Below are 27,344 nucleotides of genomic sequence, written 5' to 3'. Positions count from 1 at the left end.
ACGTCATTCTATAGCGCCGACTAGAATACGCTGACGCTCAAAAGAAGCTATAGTTCGCTTTTTTAGCATTAGAAAGAAGGTAAGCGATCTTGACATGTCTTTTAATTGCAAAACGCTTTTTTTTAAATCGGTAACTAATACTTATGAAAGCAGAAGAATATAAATGGTCATATTAGATTCATAAATGTTACATATTTGCTGTGACTTATTTTTAAAACGTGTTTTTCAATTAAAAGACACATCAAGACTTCGACCGCGCTGTTACGAAATCCTTCATCGCGCTATGCTGCGGAGCGCACTCACACTCCATGTATTCCACGCCTTAAACAAGTTAGTATGTTAAATATACATAATTCTTCATGCGTGTTTGTGATTACCTACGAATCCACTAGAACAAGAACATACACTTCCGATTGTACGATTATGAATAAATTTGCATATAAAAACAAGGTGATTCAATGTTTGCCTATTTATAGATTCATATTTGCAAGCAAATATCGGTCACGAATAAACTGTAAGTTAAAATTAATTTTATAATAAGACGTAAAATAAACGGGTGAAATATTTTAGGTTTTATAAGATATAGATAGGGACATTACTCATATTCATCATATCATTAGTGAGTAATCCTGAAATCGTCTAATCGTGTTCAATTCGACACAATTGTATGGAGACCGGTTTGATTATGACTTCAGAGTAGTTACTTAGTTAGTCGCTATCATACAATCGCGTACCTACATATAAATAATTGCACCCAGTAGGTATACCTATTATACCTAACTAATAAGCTAAAAATATTTCGTTTCCTAAACTAAAACTTCCAATAAAATTGTAGTTAAGGCAGTATTTACTTATTCAAAAATATAATGAACAAAATCACTTAATCCTGTTGACCTGTAACTCTAAGGGCACCCTGTCTACATAGTAACTATAAATCATAAATAATTTATTTGCTTAAAAATGGCACATCCACCCTACCACCTACATATACCTAATACTCACTGCAATTTTAATTGGACGGAAGAACATGGCCATGGTCATTGACCGATGACCGTCCTTTCCTTTGGTTCTAGAAGCTTCGACGTAACCGAGATTTCCCCACTCTAAATTTAGGTATGCCTGCGCAATGTTAAGGCCATCACATATAGATACTTAGGTCTGTGGGCTCTGATAATTTTTCGAAAACAGCTTTACATAGGCACATAAACAGAAATATATGGAACCTGTTTTTTTTTTTCTGGTCACCTTGGAAAATTTGCGAGTTTTTCACCACCTTTATTTTCTTTATCAGTCGTGCCTTTGTTAGAGCTTTGTTAAAGTGCAAAATTCAAATGCGTTATAGGTACACTGCATCATCACAACACCTGTTTATGTGTATGTACCTATGTTCGTGATAAACTCGTAAACTAGTGAACGGATTTTCATGCGGTTTTCACCTATCAATAAGGTGATTTTTGAGGAAAGTTTAAGAATATAATTTGATTAATTTGTTAAGGTTTTGTGTAACCCGTGCGAAGCCGGGGCGGGTCGCTAGTTGCGCAATAAAGTAAACAAAATGCTATATGTTAGTTTTTTTTATTTATTTATTTAGGATCACCAACAGAATCATGAAAAAAGAATCAGTAGCTTACATAACATTAAAGGTAGACGTTTGTCTAATTACAGGTAACCACAGCTTGCTCCTTATCTAATCTTAGGCCATACAATATAGGTACATTAGGTTGAGCTATGTTCTACGCCTATATTTTTAAATTTAAATTTTCTGCAACTCGTACCAAAAAATAGGTACGAGTATAAAATAAGAGGCAGTAGATTTACAACGACGATTCGACAGTTTCTTGAAACAAATATATTTCATGTCTATTCAGTAACGTAATACAGTGGTTCATTTCGAGTTGGAAGCGTGCATCTCAGATGCATAATCTTTCTAGAAGCTTGCAAAAGTGACTGACCCGAGCAGATTGAAGGACGCTACGCAGCAAATGCCACACTTGCGCAATGACGACAAAGTTGTGGACTGGCAGACTATTCTCTAAAGAAGAAAAAGGCGTAAGCGTCGCACTGGAAACGCAAGTTTACTACCTTACGGATACTGTTAGAGATAAGTGTCAGACTGCCACACCCACAATATTGCTCTTACGCATCAATTTTATCATGTAAATTTTACGCAGTGATGTGTATTATTTCGACCTATTTAGATACTGGCCACGTAGCCAAGATGCCAATCGCTTACGCTCCGTAGCGATCGAAACGCAACTGTCACTGTCGCGCTAATATGGAAGAGTGATAGAGAGACATAATGCTTTTCGTTGTCGAAGCGATAGCGATTGTAACCTTGGCTAGAGGCCCTGATTCGGCACCTGCACCGATAGCATGAGCTCATTTTATGTTACACATAAGGCATTCGTCACTTTTTTATCTAATCGTAACATATTTTCATATATAAAGGTACTTTAGCACTAGAGTGTGAAATGCACTGTAAGAATGCGCACTATTGATATTTTAGTATACCTAAGGGTGGAATACGTCCCTAAATGTAAATGCTAGATGGTCTTTTTCATACATTCCTGTCATTCATTAACAATCTAAAATAACATTTTCACGATATAATAGGTAGGATAGGCTATAGGCTACTACCGAATAACACTAATAAATAATATAATATTTGCAGTTTGCGACTGAAAAAAATTAAGAAAGACTAACGTATATCTTTATTTATAAATTGAAACTCGATATTCAGGAAATAAGCAGGAACTTTCCGTACTGGCTATGTCCCCCAAAAGGGTTTCATAAATTTAAACATCGAACAATGGACATACTGATTATATAAAAAGTCAATTGTATGGTTCCGTTACGACTTCTGGAACTTCCGTAGCGACATCAACTGTCAGATTAATTTGTATGCCTATGTAATAAGAAACATTGAAAATAAAGTAGCTAAGTACAACAATAAATCAGAATACATACCAGTCACTCATCGCAATATGTTTATAGACCACAAAATATTTACAGTTACGGCATTGTATTTATATCGAATATGCGTTTATATGTATATCAATCAAAATAATTATAGAAAGGCTGAAGAAACCCATCATTTTAATCTCAGAAACAAATCAAAAATTGTTCAAATTAAATCTAAATTTATCCATTTTAATAACAGCCTTAACAATATCGGAATTAAAATTTTTAATAAATTAAGTACCGACATAAAACAATGTAGTGACCTAAGAACATTTGACATAAAGGTAAGAGATTATTTCATAAATAGACCAGTCTACACAATTGACGAATATTTTGCCAACGCTCTTGATTAAAATTATTTTAGGAACTGTATTTGTAACTTCGTAGACTTTTTTATTTATTTTTACATCATAACTTGACATTTATACAACATCCGACATTATTTTATACCTTCATTTATATTTTTAGCTAGATTTAAGATATTATGACTGTAATGGGGGTTCTTTTTATGAGTGGGGGTTTTATTGTTAAATTAATTATTAAGTAATTGTAGTTGTCATTATTATATAGTTTGGACTGTAATTTGTAAGCTTTATGTGTGTATGTGTAGTTTTAAATTTATTTTATATCGATTTTAATTTTAATGTATTTTCAATGTTTTTCTAATTTTGTGCCAATTAAATTATAAACATAATTGAAATTGTAATGGATAATAATTAATGTAAATATTGTAAATAATTGTATATACCTACCTTGTACCTATAAAACTGTATTTGCATGTACATGTACTTAACGCAAATAAATAAATACAATACAATACAATACAATATATCACATATTACAATTTACTACCTATTAAGTACCCCCTTATTTAATTAAAATTATTAAGAATATTTAGGTAACAAAAATAAAATACCTACCTAACGGCCCAACTCGAACTTTAGATATATACGTTAAAATTTAATAGATCTAGAAACGATATGGATTTAGCTATGTCAGTGTCAAATGTGACGTTTCTTCAAACAAAACGTCACTTGACACTGACACATCTAATCCATATCGTTTCTAGATCTATTAATTGACGTATCTTAAAGTTCGAATCGTGCAGTAATTGATGGTTGATGGTTTATTGATGGTTGGACTGTTAGTCTGTGAAGGTTTCCACTTACACAGGTGAATCTACCCTTCGGATACGGAACCCTAAATAATATTCACCAAGTAAAAGTAACCGGTTACAAGTTAGCCTTCGCGAATTCAAATTTGGGTAAAAATGGTTACGGCTACTTGTGAATGTCCGTTCGTCTACATTTGGATTACTACATATTTTATATCTGATGGATAATTCAACGAAAGCAGAAATATATTGAATCTTAGGTATAGGTACTTACTGTACTTAATTGAGAAACTCCAATTTGTTTTCTGTACCCATAAGTTGATGACACTCTGGAGCCTAATTTATAATAAGAAATATAAAATATAGCGTCCACAACTTTCGGGTACAGAAAACACAGTATTGGAGTTTCTTAATTAGGTAAGTTTACCTAAGATTAAATATATTATTTCTTAATTGGCATACCTAATTAATATTTTGTAGGTTTAGGTGTGTGGCCAAGGAGAACTTTGTGACATTATGTTTTCGATTCCGGATTCCAAAGACCCACGATAAATTGCTGTATCAGGCTTCGGTCCGGACACATTCCATTAGATAAGTTTGCTCATCTGATGAGGAAAGCAGAGTCGCCCAACTGCGATATCTGCGACTCTGTGGAGGATGTACAGCACTTTTTAATGGAATGAGTTCGGACTCGGGACAAGAGGGCACAATTATTTGAAGCTGGGGGCTATACAGCAACAGATGTTGGGGTTTTCCAGTCGATATTGGCGGAACCCCTATCTAAACATGCGAAGTTCGTGTACCATTTCTTTGATATCTAGCAACACTAATGTAATGTAGAGGCCCAACGGAGCCGACATGTCCCATAGATATTAAAGGCTCCTTCTAAATACGTAGATAAAAAAAAAATGCTGTATCGCTTTATTTACCTAAATATAAAAACACTTATCATGCCTCATTTTCTTGTTACTTATTTCATTAACCATGGCATTGAGCGTCATTTGTTTGCAAAGTTAAACCTTTGTATGCTTGTAATGACTCCTCTACACGATGGGCCAGCGCCGGCCACTCCAAGGGACGCCATGCGGTAGAATGAGATAGCAATATCACTAACACACCCTCTAACGCATAAATGCGTCCTTTGGAGTGGCCGGCGTTCGCCCATCGTGTAGAGGAGCCCTAAGTCGTGAGTAGGTAACTGGACGTAGTGGACGTCCTTCGTCCTTTATCTTAAGATGATGGCGATTTTCGGGTTAAAGTGACATTCCATTTCCAACTGCAGCTGCAATACTGTTCATTGTACTATGGAAACGCGTCGCTGTCACTGTCAATTTCCATAGTAAAATGAACAGTATTGCAACTGCAGTTGGAAATGGAATGTCACTCTTATTCTCACTAGTTACCACCAAGTTCTTACCATCTTACCAGAGGTCATCATCATCATCATCTCAGCCATAAGACGTCCACTGCTGAACATAGGCCTCCCCATTATGGGGGGTGAATGCCATAATCGCCACGCTTGGCAGGCGGGTTGGCGATCGCAGTCGAGTACACCGAATTTGAGGGACGCTGCTGCCCGTCCACCGGTGGTCTTGGACGTAGTTTAAGGACATACCCGGGTCCAGGACATACCCGGGTCCAGTCCTTACCAGAGGTAACTACTGGAAATTTTATTCCCACCTTTTACCACTGCAACTACTGGGAATGAAAATTCCCAGTAGTTGACTCCAAACCGATTTTCTTATGTTAAGCGTTCATTTTCAGTAGGTAGTTACCAAAACTTTTACTTAGTCTATTGTATTTTAATAATATTAAGATGTATGCATAACGATTGCAAATGCATATACGCATTCTATTTCTGTATGCCCGGTCAATGACTACAGCTGACGCGATTCGCACTTTCATCATATAGGTGGCCACTGACGAGCCTTCCAACAGTCCAAATAGCGTGGCTGTAATCCACAATCGGTCCGTGAATGTCAAAAACGTACAATCTTTAATATTATGATGCCGTCCGTTTGGATAAATCCATTGTAACGGCATCCATTTGGAAGGCTCGTCAGTGGCCTGTTTAACAGGAACTACGAAATGGAAATCTTTAGATCTTAATTCAACAAATATCAACGAAGGTTTTGATTAAGTGTTCGGTTAAGGAAAGGCGTACGTATAACGTCGCAAATGTCGATAGGCGTTTGTCAAGACTAAAGCGCGCTTACGCTACGTCTTACGCTACGTCTTACGTAGGCGAACAACGCGCGAACGCGGCGCGGCGCGGCGCGGCGAAATCAATCCTTTGATGCCCATAGAAGTGTCCTACGTAAGCGATCTCGTTGCGAACGCGGTGCGGCGCGATTTGCACGCGAATGTCAGGCGGCGCGGCGCGGCGCGGCGCGGCGGCGGCCGCTTTAGTAGAAGAGCCGGCCGCAAATTTTCTAACCGACTTGATACCACGATGAAATGCACAATGGTTTCCCATAAAAGTGATGCTAAGTCCGAATTCGATAGTCTGCCACGGCGGAACTTGCCGAAAGTACGAAAAAGAAGGCCACTTCCGGTGCGAAAAAAGGGGGCTGATTTAACCCATCTGATACCGAAATAATAGTTATGGCAGCAGTTAGAAATTTACATGTAGACACATAAAAGCGAAGTCTGCCAGTATTTATTTTGCCGGAAGTGCTTGGCAGACGCTCTCAAAGGTGGCCAACGGGACCCCTAATTTAACCCATCTGATACCACCATGAAACCAACTCCAGTCGGTAGGTATGAACCCTCATGTCAGGAATATATAAGTCTGCCAAGGCTTTTCCTGCCGAAACACCTTGGCAGACGAGATTATGTAAGCAAGGTCGGCATCGGTTACCCTACACTAACCCATCTGATACCACCATGAAACCAATTCCAGTCGGTAGGTACGAACCCCCATTTTAGGAATATATAAGTCTGCCAAGGTTTTTCCTGCCGAAACACCTTGGCAGACGAGATTATAAACAAGATGACCATCGGTTACCGTACACTAACCCATCTGATACCGCCATGAAACCAATTCCAGTCGGTAGGTATGAACCCTCATTTCAAGAATATATAAGTCTGCCAAGGCTTTTCCTGCCGTAACACCATGGCAGACGAGATTATGTAAGCAAGGTCGGCATCGGTTACCCTACACTAACCCATCTGATACCACCATGAAACCAATTCCAGTCGGTAGGTATGAACCCCCATTTTAGAAATATATAAGTGTGCCAAGGTTTTTCCTGCCGAAACACCTTGGCAGACGAGATTATAAGCAAGATGACCATCGGTTACCGTACACTAACCCATCTGATACCACCATGAAACCAATTCTAGTCGGTAGGTATGAACCCTCATTTCAGGAATTTATAAGTCTGCCAAGGCCTTTCCTGCCGAAACACCTTGACAGACGAGATTATGTAAGCAGCATCCACATACGAGGAATCCGTATTTTGGGATTATACAGATTACGGACATTATTAATAGCTGTAGGCTTATTTATTACTTATGCTATATATTTGTATATAATTAGGTTACTAATAAAATATAATATATTTTATAATATAAATATTATTTATAATTTATTAAACCTAAACTTAATACATTGGGAATTCATTACCTGCTTACGGCAGTAGTAGGGATAAGTGGGTGAGTTCTGGCTCACTGAGCCAGGCCAACAGTCCCTCCCCCTTTTTTCCCTTGTTGAGGCCCTGCAACCTTGCCTTGAACCCAAACTAATGTAATTGTAGCTCGAATCTAACCTAATCTATTTTTATTGCTTTTAGAATATTTCAATTATCTACTTTTGCAAAGTTAAAGGTTGAAATCTCTATTTCGCAAAATGGAATTTTAATGTGACTTTAACGTATGTGCAGTCTACTTAGTAATTGGGTTTAAAGATATAAAAACACACATTTTATTTCCTATCCTAAGTATCCTATCCTAAGTTTATTCAAATAATATTCTGAATATATATAGTAATTAGACTGGTCATATTTTTCATAAAATCGATTTCGACTGGCAAAGCATATTACTTTTTGGTAACCGGGTTTTTTAACCTAATTAGACCCCGCTGAATCCGAATTTGCCGGTTGCTCGATCGAAATCTTGACCGGAAGTGAGATATTTCACATTAAAGGTCCCTTTTTTTCGTTTTTCGTAAATAACTCTTAAACGGTGGCACATAGCAAAAAATGTTCTATTACATAAGTATTCTGCATAAAATTGCCTACAAGAAAGATTCAGTACAATTTTTCGCTAGGATCAATATCCAAAGAGATTTTAACGCGGGAAATTTAATTATAATCACTTCTAAGGTCCCGTTTTTTAGGGTTTCGTAAATAACTCATAAACGGTGGCCAATATCAAAAATGTTGTTAGACGTTAATAATCTACACAAAATTTTGAACGAAAAGATTCAGTACACTTTTTGCAGGGATCAATATTTATAAAGATAATAAAGAGGGAAAGTTAATTATAATAAATTCTAAGGTTCCTTGTTTTTATTTTTTCGTTAATAATTTGAAAAGTATGATTCATAGCAAAAAAAATCTTATACACAAATAATAAACGTAAAATTTCCTACAAGAAACATGCAGAAGACTTTTCGCTAGGATCAATATTTAATTAATTAATTAATTATAATCAATTTTAAAGTCCCTTTTTAGTTTTTTGTAAATAACTCGTAAACGGTGTCCCATAGCGAAATAGGTTTTTAAGAATAAATTATCTACATAAAATTTCCTCCAAAAAACATCTAGAACACTTTTCTCTAGGATCAATATTTCAAGGGATATTAAAGGAAGAAAGTTAATTACAATCAGTTCACAGGTCACTTTTTTTTAGTTTTTCGTAAATAACTCGTAAACGGTGGCCCGTTGCAAAACAATATTCTACATAAATATTAAACATAAAATTGTCCACAAAAAAGGTTCTGTACACTTTTTCGCTACGATCAATATTTAAAGAGATATTAAAGGGGGTAAGTTAATTATAATCAATTTCCAGGTCCCTATTTTTAGGATTTCGCAAATGACTCGTAAAATAAGGCTCATAGCAAAGTAAGTTCTTAATGTTCTTGTAAATAAATAATCGATATAAAATTTTCTACGAAAGACATATGGAACACTTTTCTCTTTTTAGGGTTCCGTACCTCAAAATGAATAAAAACCGGCCAAGCGCGAGTCGGACTCGCGTTGCAAGGGTTCCGTACACTACCCAATTTTTAACAGTGTATTTTATATATGTGAAACGCGAGTGAATTGCCTTTAAAAAACCTGTAGGGATCGGTTCAAAAACTATAAGTAATGTCCGACTCGCGCTTGACTGCATAATTCTAATAGGTTTTCCTGTCATCTATAGATTCTATTCTGTGTATCTTTTCAAAATTTTAGACCCAGTAGTTTCGGAGACAAAGCCCCCTTCCCCAAAATAAAACATTAAAATACAAAAAAATACTACCCCCCCCCCCCTTTATCTCCGAAACTACTGGGTCTAAATTTTGAAAATAAAATAAAATAAAACAGTTCTTTACCTATATAGACGTAAACCTAAAAATAGAGATCTGGAAATTGATTATAATTAATACCCCCCCCCCCCCCCCCTTACCCCCTTTAATACCTCTTTAAATATTGATCGTAGCGAAAAAGTGTACAGAACCTTTTTTGTGGACAATTTTATGTTTAATATTTATGTAGAATATTGTTTTGCAACGGGCCACCGTTTACGAGTTATTTACGAAAAACTAAAAAAAAGTGACCTGTGAACTGATTGTAATTTAACTTTCTTCCTTTAATATCGCTTGAAATATTGATCCTAGAGAATAGTGTTCGAGATGTTTTTTAGAGGAAATTTTATGTAGATAATTTATTCTTAAAAACCTATTTCGCTATTGGACACCGTTTACGAGTTATTTACAAAAAACTAAAAAGGGACTTTAAAATTGATTATAATTAATTAATTAATTAAATATTGATCCTAGCGAAAAGTGTTCTGCATGTTTCTTGTAGGAAATTTTACGTTTATTATTTATGTGTAAGATTTTTTTTGCTATGAATCATACTTTTCAAATTATTAACGAAAAAATAAAAACAAGGAACCTTAGAATTTAGTATAATTAACTTTCCCTCTATATTATCTTTTTAAATATTGATCCCTGCAAAAAGTGTACTGAATCTTTTTTGTTCAAAATTTTGTGTAGATTATAAACGTCTAATAACATTTTTTGATATTGGCCACCGTTTATGAGTTATTTACGAAAACCTAAAAAACGGGACCTTAGAAGTGATTATAATTAAATTTCCCGCGTTAAAATCTCTTTTAATATTGATCCTAGCGAAAAATTGTACTGAATCTTTCTTGTAGGCAATTTTATGCATATTACTTATGTAATAGAACATTTTTTGCTATGCACCACCGTTTAAGAGTTATTTACGAAAAACGAAAAAAACGGACCTTTAATGTCAAATATCTCACTTCCGGTCAAGATTTCGATCGAGCAAATGGCAAATTCGGATTCAGCGGGGTCTAATTAGGTTAAAAAACCCGGTTGCCAAATAGTAATATGATTTGCCAGTCGCATCAAGAAGGAGAGCGATTTTGAATTTTTTTGTCTAGTCTAAATATCATTACTTATTCTGTGTACAGTGGAGAAAACGAATGAAATCATGTATGTAATTTGATTTTGCTATTTTTTAAATAAAGAGTAACTAAACAGTATTTTCCACAGTTGTTGGTAATGATACCATCTCTTACAATTTCTCTCCATGAACATTTTATGATACCTAACCTTCCAGTTTTCGCCCGAATTATTCAAAAAATTCACCAACTCCATTTACACCAACCAAATAGAAAACGGGTCCGTGTCCGAATTCGCGATCTCGAGTCCGGGTCCGCGTCCGGGTCCAGGTTCAGGTAGAAGTCGAATTCAAAATCTTGCTTGTTTTGCCAGTGGGGTAACTTGCTTAACAATCAATTAGAATAAGACAAGTCGTCGAGTAGTTCCGTTCTGATCACCATCAGCAATACCACTTCATCAAACGCCACTGTTCTTAATGTAAATCCTTGTTTGCCTGATGAAAATACAAGAGTCGCTATACAATGCCATTAAGATTTGTGGAGTTCCCTCGATTCCTTATGGATCCCATCATCAGAACTTGAGCTTCACGATAATATGACTTAAAAATCTAACGTGCTTAACAAACATAACGAAGAGGACAAATCCCCAAACATGAGCTATGCGTCGTTGAAGAGTTCCATTCTGACCATCATCAGCAGTTTCACTTCATCAAATGTCACAATTCTGAATGTAAATGCTTAGTTTGTTTAAAATACACCAGTATCACTATATGTTAGGGTGGTTCAAAAAACATTTTTTTTTTTCCTAAGGGGCACCCCCTTTATTTTGTTACACTTATTATGTTGATAAAATACACCAAGTTTCTTAATTTATCTCAACTATACTTCGTTTTTTTAGCATTAGAAATTAGGTAAACAATCTTGATGTGTCTTTTAATTGAAAAACACATTTTGAAAATAAGTTACAGCAAATACACTCGCGTGCAAAAGTATTGCATCACTTTGCATTTTTTCGTCCGCACCCAATATCTTTGTAATTCTAGAGCCGATTCTGAAAATTTTGGTATCAACTGAAAGCTTATAATCTAACGCATTAGAAAATTTAAATTTAATGAAATTTCAAATCTGAAGACTAAAAAAAATCAGAAACTGAAAGTAGCGACATAATGGTCGAGAATTAAATTTAGGAAAGTTAAGAATAAAAGTCATTTATTTAATACAAAATAAATTATTATTATTAAATTAATACCTGGTGTTGCCACCCCTAGCCCTCCTCACACAAATCAAGTGGTTTTTCATAGACCTAATTAATTTTCTAATGAAATCTTGTGGAATAGCGTCCCACTCCTCCAGCAAGGCTCCCTTCAGCTCCTCAACATTGGCCGGGGCAGGATTCCGCTTCCGAATCCTCCTTTTCAGGTAGTCCCACACGTGTTCAATGGGGTTAAGGTCATCGCTGGCCAGTCCATGGTGTCGATGCCCACTTCGAGAAGGTAGGCTGCGGTGGCCCTAGCGGTATGACACGGGCATTATCCTGCATTAGGATGAACCCCTCATCAAAAATACCGGCATAAGGAACAACATGTTCCTCCAGGATGTCAGTAATGTATTTTGCAGCGGTCAATCCACCGCCACGGCCCCCGCCAGGCACGAAAACCAGCTCTGTTCGCACGTCGTAGGAAACGCCGCCCCAGAACATCACGGATCCACCGCCATAGGCGACCCTTTCGGAGAAGCAACATTGGGCGAACCGTTCTTCTGGCCTTCTGTATACTCTTCCTCTTCGGTCACATCCATTCAAACATATTCTGCACTCGTCCGAGAAGAGAACTGGGGTCCATTGCTCAATGGTCCAGTCCATATGATTTTCTGCAAACTATCTTCGGGCTGTACGGTGTCGCAGGCCTTTTGCAGGCCTCCTGGGTGTGAAGTTCGCTTTCTTGAGTCTTCTTCTTATTGTCCACTCACTGGCAGCCACTCCTCGTATCTCACGCAGACGCTGCTGGATGGCAACGCTTGTCAGGTGTCGATCTCGGAGAGATGTTGTGACAATGAAGCGGTCGTCCCTCTCTGATGTACACTTTTTGCGGCCGCTTCTTGGTCTTGAAGTAAAGGATCCAGTCCGTTGGAACCTCTGGTAAACTCTGCAAACTGTAGATTGACTTAAATTCAGCGTGGCAGCTACTGAACGTTGGCTACGCCCCTCTTGCAGGAGCTGGACGACTTGGCGGACTTCAGCTTCAGTGGTTTCCATTTTTCACAGGTCTTCTTCACGGGAAAATATGCGGAGATGTGTACCGGTCAACTTTTGATAAGTGACTGGTAACAACCCCTCCCCGACCCCCCGTTTTATAGGGGTCAAGGGTAGCGCAACTCGTGCGCGTGATAACGCGAAACCGCTCACAAATCGGCAAAATGTTCGTAAAGCTAAAACTTCAAGGGACATGATCCCATTAAAATAATTAATGGAAAATAGCCGGTTTACAAAATTATTGGGTGCAGTTGAAAAAATGCAAAGTGATGCAATACTTTTGCACGCGAGTGTATGTAACAATTATTAATCTAGTACGATCATTTATATTCGTCTGCTTTCATAAGTAATAGTTTTTGAATTTTGAAAAGCGTTTTTAAATTTAAAGACATGCTAAGATCGCTTACCTTCTTGCAAGTTCTTTCTAATGCTAAAAAAAACGAACTATACAACCCCGCTTAATCACGTTGAAATTTTGTATGTTGTTTGAAACCCAACAAAAAGAGTATTTATGATTCAGAATTTTATTTAAATATCTGGTTTCACACTATTTGCACATGTGATGTATAAGTTTTGAAGTAGAAAAACATTTTCTTTCAAAATAATATCTTTTAAATCACACTTTCAAATAATGTGAAAACTACTACTTACATAAAAATCAAAAAAATAGCAACTTATTTTTTTTTATTTCATACAATTTGAAAAATTTCAAAGTGTTTGAGCACCCCCTTGTAGTTAAGATTGTAAGATTACAAACTTGGCGTATTTTGTCAACATAATAAGTGTAACAAAATGAGGGGGTGCCGCTTCTTCTAGCTAGAGTTTGAATTTTTCCCATACAAACGTGAACCACCCTTACAAGATTTGAAGAGTGCCCTCGATTCCTCATAAATCTCACCATCAGAACTGGGTTTTGACAAGGACGGAACCAATCTGTATGTATATACTTACAAGTTACAACTCAAATAAAAAAATAATTTTCAAAATCTATCCCGAAATGACGGAGATATCAAACATTAAAAAACCGAATTAATACCTCCTTTTTAGGGTTCCGTAGCCAAATGGCAAAAAACGGAACCCTTATAGATTCGTCATGTCTGTCTGTCTGTCCGTCCGTATGTCACAGCCACTTTTTTCCGAAACTATAAGAACTGTTGAAACTTGGTAAGTAGATGTATTCTGTGAACCGCATTAAGATTTCAACACAAAAATAGAAAAAAAAACAATAAATTTTGGGGGTCCCCCATACTTAGAACTGAAACTTAAAATGTCTTTTTCATTAAACCCATACGTGTGGGGTATCTATGGATAGGTTTTCAAAAATGATACAATACAATACAATACAATACAACACAATACAATACAATACTCTTTATTGCACGCCTCACATACACTTAGTTTACAATAAATGGACAATAACATAAACAAAGACAATAGAGGTAACAACAGGCGATCTTATCGCTTATGATATTGAGGTTTCTAATATCATTTATTTCTAAACTGAATAGTTTGCGCGAGAGACACTTCTAAAGTGGTAAAATGTGTGCACCCTCTCCCTTTAACTTCTAAAATAAATTTAACTTCGCACTGAATGATGACATCGTACGGGGCTTAAAGCCCCCGTAACGCAGTGAACGTGTTAAAGTCGCATTAAAATTCCATTTTTCGAAATAGAGATTTCAACATTTAACTCTGCAAAAGTAGATAATTGAAATATTCTAAAAGCAATAAAAATAAATTAGGTTAGATTCGAGCTACAATGACATTAGTTTGGGTTCAAGGCAAGGTTGCAGGGCCTCAACAAGGGAAAAAAGGGGGAGGGACTGTTGGCTGGCTCAGTGAGCCAGAACTCACCCACTTATCCCTACTACTGCCGTAAGCAGGTAATGAATTCCCAATGTATTAAGTTTAGGTTTAATAAATTATAAATATATTTTATTAATAACATAATAATATACAAACATGTATAAGCATAAAGTAATAAATAAGCCTACAGCTATTAATAATGTCCGTAATCTGTATAATCCCAAAATACGGATCCCTCGTATGTGGATGCTGCTTACATAATCTCGTCTGTCAAGGTGTTTCGGCAGGAAAGGCCTTGGCAGACTTATAAATTCCTGAAATGAGGGTTCATACCTACCGACTAGAATTGGTTTCATGGTGGTATCAGATGGGTTAGTGTACGGTAACCGATGGTCATCTTGCTTATAATCTCGTCTGCCAAGGTGTTTCGGCAGGAAAAACCTTGGCAGACTTATATATTTCTAAAATGGGGATTCATACCTACCGACTGGAATTGGTTTCATGGTGGTATCAGATGGGTTAGTGTAGGGTAACCGATGCCGTTGCTTACATAATCTCGTCTGCCATGGTGTTACGGCAGGAAAAGCCTTGGCAGACTTATATATTCTTGAAATGAGGGTCCATACCTACCGACTGGAATTGGTTTCATGGCGGTATCAGATGGGTTAGTGTACGGTAACCGATGGTCATCTTGTTTATAATCTCGTCTGCCAAGGTGTTTCGGCAGGAAAAACCTTGGCAGACTTATATATTCCTAAAATGGGGGTTCGTACCTACCGACTGGAATTGGTTTCATGGTGGTATCAGATGGGTTAGTGTAGGGTAACCGATGCCGACCTTGCTTACATAATCTCGTCTGCCAAGGTGTTTCGGCAGGAAAAGCCTTGGCAGACTTATATATTCCTGACATGAGGGTTCATACCTACCGACTGGAATTGGTTTCATGGTGGTATCAGATGGGTTAAATTAGGGGTCCCGTTGGCCACCTTTGAGAGCGTCTGCCAAGCACTTCCGGCAAAAAAAATACTGGCAGACTTCGATTTTATGTGTCTACATGTAAATTTCTAACTGCTGCCATAACTATTATTTCGGTATCAGATGGGTTAAATCAGCCCCCTTTTTTCGCACCGGAAGTGGCCTTCTTTTTCGTACTTTCGGCAAGTTCCGCCGTGGCAGACTATCGAATTCGGACTTAGCATCACTTTTATGGGAAACCATTGTGCATTTCATCGTGGTATCAAGTCGGTTAGAAAATTTGCGGCCGGCTCTTCTACTACTTTCGCCGCGCCGCGCCGCGCCGCGTTCGCGCGTTGTTCGCCTACGTAAGACGTAGCGTTAGGGGTCATCCATTAATTACATCACATGTTTAGGGGGAGGGAGGGGTCAAGAAAATGTGACATATTGTGACATGGGGGAGGGGGGAGACACAAACTTTGTGACGTCACTTTAACTTCATCAGTAACCGAAAATTTATTTAAATTATTTTATTCGCTGTACATTTAAATAACAAGTTTTTAAAACGATAATCGTTTTTATTCGTGTAATTTTCTTTCCTAAGCAGTTTTGGGTTATAAAATTACTAATATTTATATCGTCAAAAATATTTTGATAAAATATTAATAATACTTAGGTACTTACTCAATTCGATTTCGCTATTTCATAGAAAAAATGTGACGTCACACTAGGGGGGAGGGGTTTGCCAAATGTGACCAAGTGTGACAAGGAGGGGGGAGGGGTCAAAAAACCTAGAAATTCGTGTGACGTAATTAATGGATGACCCCTTACGATTAACTAAGGAATTATCAAAAAAATTATGTCACCAGCGATCGTTGAGCTGGCAGCTTCCTCGCTCAGTTGCGATACCTACAGCGAGAAAATGCTGCCATCGACACTATCATGCTGCAACCCCTTGCAGTTATTTTAAGATTAATGGGTTTATTTATTTTTAGAATAATTTCTCATCTAAATCTACTACGACAACATAGAGGTTCCCGTGGCTCCGTAAATACAGGTAGATAACTTTAGTCCTCAACCACAGAATAAATAATAGTACTAGGTACAGAAGACTCACTCTCTAACAAAACGCGTCTGTTACGATCAGCACAGATATGGCCGCTAGGTGGCGACAGCGTCACGCCCGGCTTATGGCTTTCCCCAAAATTGGGGTGCGAACGGATGTACTTTTAACTACCTGTAGCAAAGCGACGAAATCGCGGAGTGAGCCACGCCTGCCTCAACTTAATTACAACTATGGTTCAAATTCAAGTTTGTGTAAAATAATGTAAGTTTTTAGTGTTCCGTACAAAACTTTGTTTACGGAACACTTATGGGATCACTTCGGTCTTGCAAATCAGTTAAATACGTTTTTCTCAGAGACCGTTTGACATAGATACCTAAAATTTGGAACAGTTATAGCAATTACCACCACTCATATTGTGAATAAGTCAAAACTGCTTATTTCTTATTAAAGGGGGAAATTTAGGGGGTTGAGAGGGGTAGGCTGAAACTTTTTTCATTTGTAAGAATCGTGTGGGGTACCATAAGAAAGCTTGCAAAAAATTGAGTCGATGGGCTGATTTTGACTTCATTTTAGACTGCAATAGTTTCGTCAAAAAATGCATTTAAAGTTGCAAGTTTTCATACAAAAATTTTCACCTCTGTCCTGGCGATTTTCGCGAAAACTATAGCTAACAGGCAGCTGACCAGTCAATACCCAACTTAAAGAAGCATGGAGACGGCGGGAAAATTATCAGCTTAACTTTATCTTTATTAGTTTTTCAACTGCAGCTTGACCTTTGGTTGCTTAGGGCTAGCTAACTGATGCTTACACTGGTCAATTCATATTAGGCGAGAAACATCCTTAGTTAAAACTTTGGCATTGAAATTTATGACTTATGTCTTTGACATAAAGTTTAATTCTGCTTGCTTATTTTTGTGGGATATTTAATTTTATCTTAATAGCCTACTATAAGTATGAGAGAGATCTACAAAATACGACCTTATTATATTGCAAATAAGTTTCAATTTCGAGCGGGCTTTCCAAGCAATGGACTAGCATCTCAAAAATCTGAAAAATTCAAATTAAGAATTCCGTTCTTGACTGTCGTTGTGTTTTTTTTTCCACAATAGGACACATAGAGTTAGTAAGGCGTATAGAGATAATAAAGTCATTTAATATTTATGAACAGCTTTGGCCTCATGTATAGATTTTATTGAGAGTATCTGTTTCGTCGAAATATTCCTTTTCATTAAGTACCATTACATTTCTGTATTAATTTTATAATTATAATATCTATTAATTATATTCAGTACTTATGTATATTTTTGAACGGATCGGTGAGCAACAAGATTCAGGGCTATAACCGCGAAAATAGAAGTTCGCAAACTGCGAGCATTTTTCTCTGTCACTCTAATTACGCCTTCATTGGAGTAAAAGAGAAAGATCCCCGCAAATTGCGAATTTCGGTTTACGCGGTAGCCCCTCAGTCCTGTTACGAGAAAATAATTTTGGAAGACATTAATAAATAGTACCTATATGACAGTTAAATATCACAGTTTTTTAGAAACAAAGGTAAAATTGACGAAATATTTAAAGTAAACCGATCTTGTTTTTTAGCAGTTCTAAATAATATTAAAGTCTATATATATGGCATAGAACTAGAAACAAAATCAAATAAAAAATAATAATGAGTTCTAAATTCAAATTGAAGGAGTTATGTTACATTTTAAGGTATTATAGGCCAAGCGCGCACCACGATATAAATTTTTGCGACACGATTTTAGAATCGCGCTGTAATATATCGCAGAAAATTCACTGCGCGCACTGCGATGAAAATGAAAAAGTCGACCAGTCGCTTGTCATGAAACGTGTCTTTAATATGCGATTGCTGTATGACTGGTGATCCCCGTCTATTTCCATAATTAAATGGTCAACATCTAGCGTCTCATTTTGAGACTCCATTGGAGGTGCAGGTGCCGAGATGTTGGGGTTTGGAGAGCGAAATGCCGACTGAGGTCCGGCCGGGGTGCGATTTTATTATCATAGTGCGCGCGGGACCATACAACTCCGCATGCTGCAATTCACTTTGCGACAATCGCGTCGCGAACAATTGCGGAAAAATGTGACAAATCACAATTTAAAAATCGCTGCGATTTTTTTGTCCCATATGCGCGCACTAACATATAAACACATACGTTGCATTTCTGCGACAAAATTATCGCAGGACAAAAAATTGTGGTGCGCGCTTGGCCTTACTCTAAATTATTATAATACATCAAGCATTCGCGAGATGCTCGACTTCGGTATTCAAACACAAAGCAATAGTACAAGAATCTAACTAAATGCAAAGGCCGAAGGAGCGATTCGAAGATCCGAAGCGTCCGACAGACGCGCGCCTACCGTAACTTTTCCAAGTATTTTTAAGTACAAGTGTCTAAGTCGCAAAATCCAAAGCATTGGGCCGAAAGTCCGAAGCATCCAGGAGGTCAGTTTTAAACACAGGTAATTAATACAAGTGTCTAAATGCGAAGGCCGGAGGCCGAGCTCCGCGTAGGGCCGAAGGCCCGACGCCTGCAAGATGTCAGTGGTTAAACACAGAACTGACAGCCTGGACGCTTCGGGCCTTCGGCCCTACGCGGAGCTCGGCCTTCGGCCTTCGCATTTAGATACTTATACTATTGTTCTGTGTTTAAGTACTAACATCCTGGACGCTTCGGGCCTTCGGCCCTACGCGGAGCTCGGCCTTCGGCTTTCACATTTAGACACTTGTACTATTGTTCTGTGTTAAAGCACTGACATCCTGGACGCTTCGGGCCTTCGGGCTACGCGGAGGTCGGCCTTTCGCCTTCACATTTAGACACTTGTACTATTGCTCTGTGCTAAAGCGATGACATTTTGCTAAAGCTCGGCCTTCGGCCTTCGCACTTAGACACTTTGTACTATTGTTCTGTGTGTGTAGTTGAATACGGTACCCTAAAAGCAGACAAACAACCTCTGTAAAATGTAACGATGCGAGCGGTACGGCTACCATCAGTTTGGCATTGACATAAACGCTACCGTGGGCGTGAACGTAATTTACTTTCTATGCATCTCGCTCGTACTGACATATTAGTGCGAAAGAGATATACCTATAGGAAGTAAATTACGTTCACGATATCGTTTATGTCAATGCCAAACTGATGGTAGCCGTACGGAACACTAAATGCCTCGAGCTATCTCGGACTTGGCCAAATTATTTTTAAATGATATTGGGTGATTATCTATATATATAAATGCAAGTGTCCTGACTGACTGACTGACTGACTGACTGATTCATCAACGCAGAGCCGAAACTACAAAAACCAGAGAGTTGAAATTTGCACACCAGATTGCATTTATAAAGTGTACAAGAGATAAGAAGCGATTTTGAGAAATTCAACCCCTAAGGGGGTTAAAAAGGGGATGAAAGTTTGTATGGGGTTAAAGTTTTCTTTTAAGCTAGGAATTTGAAACTTCGTAATAAGATATATTATTAAAATACAAGAAAACTAATTTCAGCGTTTTTGAAAATTCATCCCCTAAGGTGGTGAAAAAGGGGTTGAAAGTTTGTATGGATATCAAAAAAATTTTCAAGTGGTGGACTTGAATCTTTGTATTTAGGGATATTATTAGAAGACAGGAAAAGTAATTTCAGCGTTTTGTAAAATTCATCCCCTAACAGGGTTAAAAAGGGGTTGAAAATTTTAATCCATTACAAATGCTTTGAAACTTCGTAGAAAGGCATAATAGCCGATTACAAAAAAAGTGATTACAACGTTTTTGGGAATTCAACCCCTAAGGGGGTTAAAAAGGGGATGAAAGTTCGTCTTCGGGTGCAAATTTTATTTTAAGCTAGGAACTTGAGCCTTTGTAAAAAAGTATCAAATTCAAATACAAGAACACTAACTTCAGCGTTTTAGAAAATTCATCCCCAAGGTGGTGAAAAAGGGGTTGAAAGTTTGTATGGATATCAAAAAATTTTTCGAGCGCGGGACTTGAATCTTTGTATTTGGGGATATTATTAGAAGACAATAAAAGTAATTTCAGCGTTTTGTAAAATTCATCCCCTAACAGGGTTAAAAGGGGATGAAAGTTTGTATGAGGTTAAAGTTTTCTTTTGAGCTACGAATTTGAAACTTCGTTAAAAGATATATTATTAAAATACAAGAAAACTAATTTCAGCGTTTTTTAAAATTCAATCCCTAAGGTGGTGAAAAAGGGGTTGAAAGTTTGTATGGATATCAAAAATTTTTTCGAGTGTGGGACTTGAATCTTTGTATTTAGTGATATTATTAGAAGGCAGGAAGAGTAATTTCAGCGTTTTGTAAAATTCATTCCCTAACAGGGTTAAAAAGGGGTTGAAAGTTTGAATCCATTACAAATGGTTTTGAAACTTCTTAGAAAGGCATAATAGCCGATTACAAAGAAAAGTGATTGCAACGTTTTTGGAATTTCAACCCCTAAGGGGGTTAAAAAGGGCATGGAAGTTCGTCTGCGGGTGCAAATTTTATTTTAAGCAAGGAACTTGAAACATTGTAAAAACGTTTTAAATTAAAATACAGAAAAACTTATTTCAGCGTTTTTGAAAATTCATCCCCTAAGGTGGTGAAAAAGGGGTTGAAAGTTTGTATGGACATCAAACATTTTTTCGAGCGCGGGACTTGAATCTTTGTATTTGGGGATACTATTAGAAGACAATAAAAGTAATTTCAGCGTTTTGTAAAATTCATCCCCTAACAGGGTTAAAATGGGTTTCAAAGTTTAAATCCATTACAAATGCTTTGAAAATTCTTAGAAAGGCATAATAGCCGATTACAAAAAAAAAGTAATTGCAACGTTCTTGGAAATTCAACCCCTAAGGGGGTTAAAAAGGGGATGAAAGTTCGTCTTCAGGTGCAAACTTTATTTGAAGCTAGGAACTTGAAACTTTGTAAAAAGGTATTATATTAAAATACAAGAAAACTAATTTCAGCGTTTTTGAAAATTCATCCCTATGGTGGTGAAAACGGGGTTGAAAGTTTGTATGGATATCATGCATTTTTTCGAGCGCGGGATTTGAATCTTTGTATTTGGGGATACTATTAGAAGACAATAAAAGTAATTTCAGCGATTTGTAAAATTCATCCCCTAACAGGGTTAAAATGGGGTTCAAAGTTTGAATCCATTACAAATGCTTTGAAACTTCTTAGAAGACATAATAGCCGATTACAAAAAAAAGTAATTGCAACGTTTTTGGAAATTCAATCCCTAAGGGGGCTAAAAAGGGGACGAAAATTCGTCTTGGGGTGTAAATTTAATTTTAAGCTAGGAACTTTAACTTTTTGGAAAAAAGGTAATAAATTAAAAAACATGAAACTAATTCAAGCATTTTTGAAAATCATCCCCCAAGGTGGTGAGAAAGGGGTTTAAAGTTTGTATCAGGTATTTTGTGAGTGCGGAATGCGGAACTTGAATCTTTGTATAAGGGCATAGGTATCTATTATGAGAATACAAGAAAAGTAATTTCAGCAACCAACATCAAAATCCTCTTGACTTAAAACTTCATACAACTTGCTAAAAAAGAAAAGTACTTAATTTCAACATTGCTTGGATATGAAAATTATAGGTACTAAAGATGTAAAATGTTGAAGATAAGATTCCACGCGGACGAAGTCGCGGGCAGCAGCTAGTAGGTACTAATGCATTTTCTACTTGACAATACCTACCCAATTATAATTAGTATAATTACCCAAGTTTATAGTTTGTGATTTTGTTTCAACAATAGGTAACGAAGGAACATGTAGTGTTATCAAATATATTAACACATCGTAAGGTGACAACCAAAACTCGCTAATTGCAAAAAAAAATAATTAAGCAATAATTAATCTTATTTTGGTACTAGCACGGTTCACTATGGCTCTTAACTTGTGATCACCTGACGAAATGTGACGTTCCACGGCAAAAGGTACCTTATGGCGGCTGGCGCTTACGTCGCATAGCGCCGCGATAATATTGGAGCGGCGTTAATAATAGCGTAAGCGCCAACCGCCATAAGGTACCTTTTTCCGTTGGACGTCACAAATATTCTTGAAAGCGATAACCCTAGTTTCGGCTGATAGCGATAATTTAGTCTAGACTAGTTGTGAACTTTGGACGATTTTATCTAAACCGTTCTACCAATTTCAGAGTAGGTACCTACGTAATACTTACAGCAGAACTAGCAATCTAGAAACTTTCATGCGACACAATTCTCATACAAATGGAAACACTGTATCTTTAGGAGTACGTATACTTAAATAAAAGCAGGCGTGGCTCACTCCGCGATTTCGTCGCTTTGCTACAGGTAGCTAAAACTCCATCCGTTCGACCCCAATTTTGGGGTTTGCCATAAGCCGCGCGTGGCGCTGTCGCCACCTAGCGGCCATATCTGTGCTGATCGTGACAGACGCGTTTTGTTAGAGAGTGAGTCTTCTGTACCTAGTACTATTATTTATTCTGTGATAAAAGTAAACAAATAATTTGTATATTTTCGGGTAGTTATGACATTTATTGACTAATCAACCAAATACAAAACCACCTGGATCTGTCACTGAACGACCGGACTTTAACCTACATTAGTTGATCATGTAATGTTTTCATCTACCCTCAACTGGCTTAAGAAGCCATTTGAGGGTAGATTTTGTTTACTCTTTTTAGGGTTTCGTAGCCAAATAGCAAAAAGCGGAACCCTTATAGATTCGTCATGTCTGTCTGTCTGTCTGTCTGTCTGTCCGTCCGTATGTCACAGCCACTTTTTTCCGAAACTATAAGCACTATACTGTTGAAACTTGGTAAGTAGATATATTCCGTGAACCGCATTAAGATTTTCATACAAAAATATAAAAAAAACAATAAATTTTTAGGGTTCCCCATACATAGAACTGAAACTCAAAAATTTTTTTTTTCATTAAACCCATACGTTGGGGTATCTATGGATAGGTCTTCAAAAATGATATTGAGGTTTCTAATATCATTTTCTTCTAAACTGGATAGTTTGCGCGAGAGACACTTCCAAAGTGGTAAAATGTGTGTCCCCCCCCCCCCCTGTAACTTCTAAAATAAGAGAATGATAAAACTAAAAAAAATATATGATGTAGATTACCATGCAAACTTCCACCGAAAATTGGTTTGAACAAGATTTGGTAAGTAGTTTTTTTTTAATACGTCATAAACCGTAAACCTCAATTTTATTATGTTACTTGCTGTTACGGAACCCTTCATGGGCGAGTCCGACTCGCACTTGGCCGCTTTTTAAATACCTGAAGATACAGACCATAGAAAGTTCCCGTTCAGATTTGGTATCGGTACCTACTTAATGTTCTTAGCTGTTGACGACTGTTTAATTAATAGAATCAGTTACGTCACTTATTGGCTTCTATTTCAAATCAAGCAGGCCAAGCTTTCAATTATTTATTATTATTTATTTATTCATTAATAATATCACAATTGTGTCTGAATATTGACTATAGGTACCTAATACTTAATCTAACATGCGACAATTCTACTACCTACTATATACCTACCTACAGTAAAAAGAAAAATTACAAGATGTCATAACAAAATTCATTACAAAATATCAATAGCTTTTTGTCTTGTAGGTTACAGAGGCCTACAATACTAAGTCTAGGTATTCAGATTTCATACCTATTAAGTACGTTGTAAGTATAGCTTAAAAACTCAAGAGAAGCCCCCTGTATTTTGTATGTATTTTGACGTTAATAAAATATCAGGTTTGTACACATTTAGTGATGAAGGGCACTGCTAAAGTTTTTCTTTATTTATTTTCTTACATACCTACCTTTCCTTTTTCCTTATCCAATTCATTACATACCTACCTACCTACTCGTCACATTATGCATAGCGGTCATAAGACTACATCCTAAAATCCTTATGACTCCGCATTGTTAAAGTAGGTTTATGAGAACACGGTACCACTACACTCACTACATAGGTAAGCGTTTTTATTATGTGACGTACAGTCAATTGCTACACCCCGTACTCTCTCTGTGGTCGCTCCCTCATGACTGAGGATCGTGGTCATCGGTGGATGTGGATGCTCCACACCTGGTCTTTATGATCTGCCTACACCCCGTACAGGGGCATTGATTTTATATTATAATTTAGGTACAGTCACCTACAATAATTTACTTTTCAAAAGGTCGCATAAATATGTGACACGCTCTGACGCCTCTACAAAAAAGATCGTTTCAGATATTTTTGCGGCCTTCGTTGTGTAACATAAATAACATAATATTATTGCAGGTGACTGTACCTAAGTAGTGTTTTTACAAATGTTCACATTTAACTCGACTACGGGGACAGTTGTTATACATTTTAAAACCTTAAAACGCATAAATTGTATCGAGATGATGATAGCTCTCACCGTACTCAAGCTGTGTAAAATACTATACTTACTAAGGCTTACCATAAACTTTTTAAACTAATTGTGACGTCCCACGGGAAAAGGGCTGGCGCTTACGCTATTATTAACGCCGCTCCAATATTATTGCGGCGCTATGCAACGTAAGCGCCAGCCGCCATAAGGTGCCGTGGAACGTCACAATTAGAGTGAGTTGTCTCACGTGCTTTATCTAGTGAGTAAGTGATCTATGATTAAAGTAAATAAAATACGGTAATCATCGAGTAAACATAAAACCCTAGATATCGTGCGTCAGTGGCTACAATTATTATGTACATATAAAATCACGAGTCACTTGAATTCCACTCCATCTTGAATAAATTAACTTTGTTTAGGTACTTGGTTTTATTTGTGTGTTTCTGAATTTGGAACTTATCGAGCTGCCCAAATGTTATTTCTAACCAATTCTAGAACTTTGAAAAAGGACAGGTTTTTTTCGGCGGTATGTTTTTTTTGTAGGGGATCTGTAACTGTTATTAATAACTTTTATGTTATTGAGCTGGGAAAGCGATATTTAGCCGCGACCTACCGTCCCTTCGTTCCTGCTTGCTTGCTTGGTTGCTTGGTTGGTTGTTGGTTGGTGCTTGGTTTCTTGGTTGGTTGGTTGGTGGTTGATGGTTGGTGGTTGGTTCTTGGTTTGGTTGGTTGGTTGGTTGGTTTTGGTCTGGTGGTTGGTTGGTTGGTCCCTTGGTTGGTTGGTAATTAAATATGTCCCTTGGTTCCTCAAAATGCGTCCGGCCTCAAGACGATTTTTGACAATTCAGTGACCGCGAGACATAATTATGGGCTATATAATAGCAATAGGTATTCAGAATCGTAAATTATAATACCAGAATCGCGCTCTTATTCTTACCGTCCGTGCGTGTTACCTATCATAATTAACGTTTTTAAATACTCATCGTATTATTTTACATAAAGAGGGCTAAAAGGAAGTTAAAAAAATGAGTTCAAGAACATTTTCTGCAGCTAATAATGAATGAAACTGAATGCTAACCTTCATGTACGCATGCATAATAGGTAAGGTAATAACAGTGAAGTAGGTAATTAATAACGAGTAACTTTTTAAACTGCAGACTTTGCTTACCTCAAAATAGACTAAGATAACAATAGGGAATATTACGCGAAACTGCGTAGGGGGCGCTACTACCACAATCCATCACAATCTGGGGGTCTACCGGTACCTATTCGAGCGATAAGGAGGCAGATAACTACATTTCGATTTTCGGGTTTCCCGGTAGGCCTTTTGTAAACAAACCGCGTTGATGCATCAATGTCATATTCATATTTTATTGCCTGTGAAAACTTATCAAAAAACAGTTAAGACATAGTATGTCGTCGGGTGACAAGCAAAAGTCACTATAACTAACACCATTGAAATTATTGGACAATAAACCGTGTTAAAAGTGTAATAAAGTGCATTGTTACTTTAATTTTTTGATAGTACTTAGTGACTTTTGCTTGTCACCCGACGATGTATAACTAAGTTATTTACTCTATGGTCTACCATAAGCGCTAGTGCTGCACTCTGCTGGTAGGGCTGTAAAATCATCCAAAAATCATGCTTCAAATGACCCCGATCTTCCGATGTCCATACCATACCCCCCCCCCCTAATTTGAAATGACGTAATTTATGAATAGCCCCTAGTACATTGCAGAAATATGCCCTATTAAGGCGTATTCCTTTAATTCAGTAGGTATTACACACACGAGGAAAATGCTACGTCAGTGTAATGCATTTATCAACGGCATTATGTCCTCTGTCATATAATAAACCCGGATACGATTAGATTATTACCTGTGCGTCGCATCAATAGGTATTTTTATCGGGTTTAGTCTGTGGAAACACCTCTTTTTAGGGTTCCGTACCCATTGGGTAAAACGGGACCCTTTTACTAAGACTCCGCTGTCCGTCCGTCCGTCCATCACCAGGCTGTATCTCACGAACCGTGATAGCTAAGTTGAAATTTTCACAGGTGATGTATTTCTGTTGCCGCTAAAACAACAAATACTTAAAAGTACGGAACCCTCGGTGGGCGAGTCCGACTTGCACTAAACTGATTGTGATAAAATAACTGGTAATGTCTAGTTTCTGAATTAGCAAATTCGTACTTAGTATCCGTGTAATAACACGTAGGTATATTCAGATGAATGTTCTAGAATACTGTTCTGCCGT

Source organism: Cydia fagiglandana, chromosome 16, assembly GCF_963556715.1.
Source record: "Cydia fagiglandana chromosome 16, ilCydFagi1.1, whole genome shotgun sequence".
NCBI lineage: Eukaryota > Metazoa > Arthropoda > Insecta > Lepidoptera > Tortricidae > Cydia > Cydia fagiglandana.
Note: the sequence above shows the minus strand (reverse complement) of the source record.